The following is an 8198-nucleotide window of genomic DNA, read 5'->3' on the forward strand; positions in this document are numbered from 1 at the left end:
CATCCTCCTTTTCCGGTTTGGTGTGATACGTTTTAATTTTGCAGGAGCGCTGATTGGGTCAACACCAAGAGAGACACCATCCTCTTGGGGGTTACCATTTTTTTAACTCCAGTTAAAAGTATTTTTTCCCCACCGCGCTGTCCAGCATAGGCTGAGTGAGAAGTGCAGCATGGACTTCCAACAACATGTGAGGCCACTTTCTTACACAGTTTCAATCTACAATATGCTGTTGAAGCAAATCACTTCATACCTATTCAGTTTATTAAACTGTTTGAAAATTGGTTTTGGTATTAGTATTTTGCATCTCTCACCTATTCTATTTCCAGATTGTAACAATCTGCACAGCTTCCTTGTTTTCATAGGGGGTTTTGACAAACTTGCAAAAACATTTGTGTTTTCCTGAACAAAACTTTTGAATGCCTCTGCTGATATAACATTTATTTGCAAGTTTCTTTATTATCTGTCGTCCTTTCATTTTTTCATTTCTTTTTATAAGCATCATCCTCTCTGCCATTAAGATCTGAAAGATGAGTGATCATGTTCAACTTTTCTCCTTCTTTACTACTTCCAAGATGCATCCAAGTCTTGTCACTTCTTTCTGTCAAACATTAAAGACTTCAACCTCTTGTGTAGGTCTTAATAATCAAAGTAAGCTTTTAGTTGTCTCTGCCTTGATGGCTCTACCCTTCAAATATCTTCTCTGGTGGTTTTGTTGTTTTGGTTTTGGTTTGGTTTGTTTTCCGAATGCTGCCAAAGAGATCTTTCCTTTGCATAATTCTGATCTTATGTTTTAAACATGCATCTTGAAAATTCAAACATCAGCCTCTTTCTAATCAATCCTCTCTGCTCTAGACCACTTTTTCTGATGACCCCACCAATTAAAAACATTACTTTTAGGATGTCCTCAAGAAATTATTTGGGTGAGAGAAACTAACGATGAGTAAGACTTCAGTTTAACTCTGTTTAACTGTGCCAAACTGCACAGAGCACTTTCAGTAACTAGTGTTTCCATTAAGGCATGCTATTTTGGTATCTAGCTGAATCAGAGTCCAAATAAATGTAATTTTAACTTATCTTTGTGTAATACATCAGATTAGCATTTCTAGACTACCGAGATCATTGTTTCTGCTAAACAAATAATACTAAGCCAGACTGCTACAAATTTTTACCCTGAAGTTTTGCACTTAGAATATCATCTGTCGAAAGATTGCTTTCAAAGCACTTTACAGACATTAACTAATTAGACCTAATGACACTTCTCTGGAAGTAATGAAGTGTAATTAATTCCCTTTTGTGAAAAGGGAATTTAAGGCACGGAGAGATCAAATGATTTTTCCAAGGTCAAGAAGAATGTTACAGAAGATGTGGGAACAGAACCCAAATGGCCCAGTCCTCCAAGATTGTGCTCTAGGCAAAGAAATACAGCCATCAGCTGTGGGAGGAGGACAGCTCTTCCCTTCCTTTCTTTGTTACTACAGAAGTATGGGAAATTAATTGCTGCACAGACATGGTTTCATTAATTCCATACTAATGGCCGCCAAAGTAACAGTCCATTAGGAAGGAAGCTATCAGCCTCCTTCAAGTTCTGTGTGTAAACTGTGGTGAAGAAACTGTGTATTTCCAAACTATCATTCTGCCTAGGACAAAGTATTTTTTTTGTTATCCATTTTTTATTGATAATGTCATTTACTATTTATTGTAGACTCGTGTTTTTAATCCTGAGCATTTGTATTCGTCAGAATTAAGTCTTATGGTGACAAGTAACAGGCCACAGAATTTAAATTTATGTGTAAAATGTTATCTCAGTGACTTTTGTAAATATGTAAATTCATGTTTTAGCTTTGCTATAAGTTTTGAGGATTCTATTTTTTTTTTTACCTAACCATGTTGATGGGTCCTTGGGAGGTCTTGATACAAGTAAGGGCACCTGAGTCCCACTGGATGGAGAACAGACAGGGAATGAGTAGCTCCATAGAGGCATGTCCTTTGATTTCACACGAACTGTCCTTGTGCCTTGATGTTTTGGTCATGTCTTAACCCACTCTAAGTAACATTGATACAATGAAGCATAAAAAAAAAGTGAGCTACTGAGCAGGACCTGTCTGCCTGTGTCTGCAACTACTCTATTGAAAGGTTAAGAAAATGGGAACTTAGTCTTTGAAGATTTGCTGATAAGAATTGATTGACTGTAAATTGCTGGGAGAATAGAGATTGTGTGAACAACTTCTATTGCATTTCTGTGAGCCTTGCCTTGGTATAGCTGGGTGCAGGCAGTAAAAAACAACTACGTAGTTAACAAGGCTACAGGCTTTGAAGTTAGAACAAAGAAGGCTTCTTGCCAAGGTTAAAGTGGAGTTTCAGGAGGGTGAATGTGTGCCCTCAGCTCATATGGACACCTGTTGTGGTCCAATTAACAGTGGACAACAAAGTATGTTTTCTTTACGTATCCAATGCTGTGTGAAGAAGAATCACGCGTCTGGGTGTAATAAGCAGTATATAAAGTGTCTTTCCTCTAATAAAGCCGACATATTGCCGACCATACTGGCCTGTGAGCAGTCTGCCCGTGCCCCTCCACAGATGGGAAGTCTCTTTTACATACTTGTTAGTGTACTTCCAATGCTAACTGGCTTGCTGGATAGAATTTTCTTGTAGTTCATACTACAAGGTAACCAACATAATCACTGGAAGCTATAGCTGGACTTCCTGAGAGAGGATCTACAGGGATCTTTGTGCTAAAACCAGTAAGACAGTGTCTTTCCCACTCTCCTGTACAACCTGATAGGAATTTGCACCTCACTTTGCACTGATAAATCACTGATCAAAACGTATAGCTGTGAACAAAGAAAGCAACACCCCTGATGTACGCAAATGTACTTTTGTTTTGTTTTAAATAGCCACAGATCTTTTTGCTGTGTTCACCATGATGGATTTAGCAGCTGAATCAGGTAACAAGCAGTATATGAACCAAAAGGCAGTTTATAAAAGGTTTCACATCTGGACATAATTTTTTTTTTCTATAAAATAAGAATTTATTTTATGACTTTATAAATTGCAGGTCTTAAACTCTTCATTGTAAAATCATCTACAATCTAACCACAGTTCTTTTAAAGACTACAAAGAAATGTTTTATTTTAAATGGATACCATCGACTTTCCCCCACACTGACTTCTCTTCTGACAATTATTTTCCACGGATGCTGTAGCTATTAGCAGTGTGGCAGCACTTGGAACTTGAGATCAAGGTACAGTACATTTGCTGCTGCTGCTGCTGTAAAGCTTTGCTGTCCTCAGTTTGAACCTAGGTGAGTGAAAATGGTCATTTCAGAAAACTAGAGATATAATCTGCAGGATTCCAGATATCCAGCAAGGCTATTACAGCCTAATATTTTAGTATCTAATTCCAAGGGCATGCAGTAACAGGCAGGGCTCAGAACAACTCCCATCTGGCAGTGCTTCTAAAAGAAATCAGATGTTGTCTTAACTGGGTTCCAAGTTTACAGATGTAATTGTGTACTGATGGTCATGTGGGTTCTTAAAACATAACATTTAAATAATGAACATTTAGCATGTACCTTAAGGTTATGACACTAACTCCTTTCCCTCTTTTTGCATCAGAGCTGTCAAGTCCTGATCCAAACAATTATGTGTTTGCCTATCTTTTCACATGGCCCAGGTGCCACAAAACATCAATGATTTCTCTGTCTAGTTGTATTATGGTCTTCAATTTCTCCCAGTACATCCCATACTCACTTCAGTTTTCTCAGCTTGGACCTTGACCCCACAACCAGTCATCCAACCCCACAATAAGCATTGATATATGAGAAAGCAACACTGCAGCTCCTCCTTCCTCTGCTCCTTTCCTCCCAGACTCTCTACGAGGTCACAACTCTCCTAGCTAAGGCTGGCAGTCCTACTCACCCAGTCATTGTTGAGCCTATAACCTTTCACAAGATGCTCCACTGGTACATATGCTTCAGCTCCTTCACCATTCTCACCTTGTACAAAGCAGGACAGCCTGACTATTGGTAACCAAGAAAAAGGGGAGAAAGTATTTTGCTGATTATTCAGAAGATCATTCAGGAGGTACTCTAAGGGCCTGAGGGAAAAATTCTCTTCTGGTATTCCCTGAGAGTAGTCATCCCTCTGCGTACACAGACCTTCACATATGAGAAAAAGACCCCTTGCACATGGGAGAGGAAGCCACAGGCTCTGGTCTAGTGGTCATATCCATCTGCCAGATTTCTGCCCCCAGACATTTCAATACAGGACTAAAATCCTTCATCCTTGGAAAATAATTTTTTTCTTTATTTTTTTATTATACTTGTATTAGTCCACAACATATTTCAGACTGTCTGAACAGTTTGTGTAAAATCCATAGAGACCGATGAGTTAAATATCGGTTCACAAATGTGCAACCTGAAAGCAGAGGCTTAAAATGGAGACAGTTTGTCAGCAGTCTCTTCACTAATAATATGATTGCATTGTAGCACTTGTAGCACAAACTCTTGTAATGACATTACCGGAATTGCTGTGGAGGCATAATATATCCTAAGGTAACATTTTTGATATCCATAAATTTGCCTGTCAAAGTTTTCATGACGAACCTATTTTTCTCCTAGCTTATGAGAGAAAACTAGTAATTTTCTGGTGTATGTTTTTGTTTTCTTATTTCAGAAACAGATTGAATTTCACTCTAGTACTGTAGAATTTGAATTAATTTCACTCTAATAATGTAGAATTTGAATTAATGCTTTAGCTTTAATTTACTTTCCCATGTGCAAAATAGGAATATTTATCTATGATTCATTTAATATCCATCTTTCAAAAATGCTGCTATAACAATACACAACAATTTGGAAAAAGAAAACAGAAGAGTCTCCAAAGTGCATTTCGTTTAGAGGATTATGCCAAAACACATATCATATCACTAACAGAGTTACACTAAAAAAAATTGATTAACTGCAAAACCAGATAAAAAATTACTTCACTGGCCCATACTGCTGTGCCTGATTTGGGCAGCATTCAAAAATCATGCTTAGTAAATGGTCAAATAATACAAAAAACTTCTTTGTACGTTTGAACTACATTTGAATCAATCTTCCAGAAAACCAGAGGACACAACAAAATGGTGATGAATGGATATTAAAGAAAAAATGCAAATTAAGCACTATAAATAACTGATAGGTCTGTGTATTGGTGGGATACACCTCATTTGTCTTCAGCTTACTCAGTTTGAGACATGTAACTCTGGTACCACTAGGCTGCTGTTTACCTGCCTTATTTTAGACAAGTACCTTAGGGTGGGCTGAGCTGCCTCTGAGACTCATAAAGAAGGAACCTGGCAAACTAGTTTGTAGTGGTTTACACCCATGCTCAAAGTGTATACAATAAATTGAGATTAACTGTATTTAAAGGCCTGTACATGTAATACTGATGGGTTTTTTTCTGTAAATTCTAGGGGGACCTGACCACCTCAGTGTAGTATGACCAAATCAGAGGTCTAATCAGGAGACTGGTCTAAATTTGAGAATAATTTTTCATTATAAGGCAAAATTCTCTAGTTCTCAAAGTGAAAACTGCTGCCAGGAGTGATTTTCAGCTTTGAAATTATATCTGGCAAGATCTTTGCCCAGATTTCAGTTAATTATACAGTGAATGTTTAAAGGCAGTTTTTAATTCCATAATGGACCCACCACAAGAGTTTTTTTCTAGGAAAAGTGCTGAATATAGAGTACATGCCACTTTTCCAGAGAGATGAGTGTAGAAAAGACTATAACTGTCAAGAAACATCTTAGTTTTATACGAAGTCATAACTAGCCAAATTCAATTTATCTGCAATAAGGTTTTTTTCAGAAGTGCTAATAAACTTAGAGGGAAGAACTTTATAAGGAAAGCACACACACAGATACACCCATATGCATAACAAACCTACAGACATCTATATGTCTTCCTCGGAAAGCGTACATTAAGCTAGACAAACACAAAACACAGTGTACTCTTCTGGATGAACAGCTGGACAAGTTGGACAAGATGTCCTCAAATAGTCAAGTTGTGTGAAGCAGATTATATGTTTCCATCTTTAACTCAGGATTTGCAATAAAACCATACAGAGGGACCACAATCTTATCTTTTGTTAAACAATTGTGTCTCAAGGCCAGTTCTTAGCCTGTGCCCTCTGTTCCTTTAAGGCGTCAATTGTTTTTTTCAGCTACCTGCTTCTTCTGTGTTCTCATTGCTATACTTGTACCAGTTTTACTCAGCTCTCAAAGGTGCATTTATTGAAGGACTGCTAACTTGCTTTCAAGGTGTGCCCATATTTCCATTTTTCTGTGCTATTTTATTGAGGATGTGCTTCACAGGAGAGCAGAGAACATCTGGTTCCAGGCTCCAGTTCACACATGATCCTGAAAGCTCAGCCTGGTGACATGTCCAGCCAGTCATGGTTGCAACTTCCTGTTAAGGTGAGGATTTTGAGCAGCAATGGCTAATATTATTGGACCACAGGGCAGTAAAAGCACTTCTACTCTTAGTCCTAAAAGGTCTATAAAATGACCTGCTTCAAAGAAAGGAGAATGAAAAAGCATACAGCATAAATATAGGTATTTGCCCATGTCAATACTCTTTTTTTTTAATCCTTACTCATCTCAGAAAGCTATGTTTGCACACAGTGGAAAAAATGTCTTTATTTACTTTATTGCCATATCAGATTGACGGATATGTATTTGCCCCTTTTCATGTGATCTGAATGTAAGTATCCCTCAACCTCTTGCTGTCAATATTGGCCTTTGCAGGGCCTGGGCTGTGTCCTGATGGTCTTTATGAACCACCCTGCTATCTATGATATTCCCTCAAACAGGTCCATAGGATGCCAGTGTTGATTTGGAAACCTGGGAGTTTCTCTAAAAGAGTTCTATACTTTAATTACATCTACTTTAATTAAATCTATCTAGGTAGTTCCTGAGACAGGGTCTCATTTTCTCACACAATAAGGGGTGGAGAAAATTTTCAGAGTGGAAGTCATGAACCTCTCCCTTTCACTATCAGAGTCTGAGAGATGCCCGGTAGCTTCTGTGACTCACTCTAATATTATAAATCAGTGGGCTGTCATGGTATTTTCAGATGCCTGCTGTCAGGAACAGAGGAAAAATCTGTATCCTGCCTTCAAGCCAGGAAAATAATTCAGGAAATGAATGCTGCATTTGTGACGAGTAGAAAATGTTATAGAGTCAAAATTTTCATTTCCTGCAAATCTTTAATTAACATTCATACATCAGGAACTAGCACTCACATCCAAGCTATTCACATTTTTTTTTATCTTTTCAGTGCAGTCGCACCAAAATCAGTCCACTTCCTCTTTCTAGTTCTGAACCTATTACAGAGAACCTACAATTCCCTTCAGCAGCTCTTGAAAACCAAGGACACTTGCCTCATGTTAAGGTGGTCATTAAAAATAACACACTAGAAATAAAAGGATTCCATGAGATTTGAGAGCTTTCTTTAGGGAAACGTTATCATAACGACGCTGTATTTACCCAAACTTACAAAAAATACATGACACAGGCATAGAAAGAAGAATTCCTTGAATAGACCTTCAGGTAGTCAGTGGACTACCTCCTAAATGACACATTTAGGACTCCTGGGCAATGCAGAATGCAGAATATGTACCAGATTTTGTTTCTTATCTGATAGAAATTCGTATTAGAACACAAAAATATCATTTCAACTCCTTAATTTGCATAATGTGGTCATTTGGAAATAGTTTCATTCATCTGTAATCTTTGTAGAGGAGGTTAAGAAGTATAATTTAGAACAATAAATCTATCTAGAACTGATGACTGTATCAAAATTAAAATCTTCCAGTGTGGAGGGAGAAATAGACCTTGAACTCAGAGACATTTTAAACCATAAATTACTTACAAAGGTGCACAGGATCTGGTCCACATAAAGTCCTCCTGCAACTTCCTTAGCAGAGTCTATGGAAAAGAAGACATAAAACCATATAGTCCACATATTTCCATGTTTCCTCTGACAAGACCTCTGCTGCTGTTCTAGCCTCAGTAACAAGAGATATAATATGGATCTTCTGTTTCCAACCGAATTAGTAGGATAAAATGTCTTCTGACCCACAGGTTCCATGCAGTGGTCTCCCTTGTCTGGAGCTTGGGAAAAACAACAGTATCACATTTACTGAAGTTACTG

The sequence above is a fragment of the Corapipo altera genome, unplaced genomic scaffold (genome assembly GCF_003945725.1).
Source record: "Corapipo altera isolate COAL_440 unplaced genomic scaffold, ASM394572v1 52, whole genome shotgun sequence".
Lineage (NCBI taxonomy): Eukaryota > Metazoa > Chordata > Aves > Passeriformes > Pipridae > Corapipo > Corapipo altera.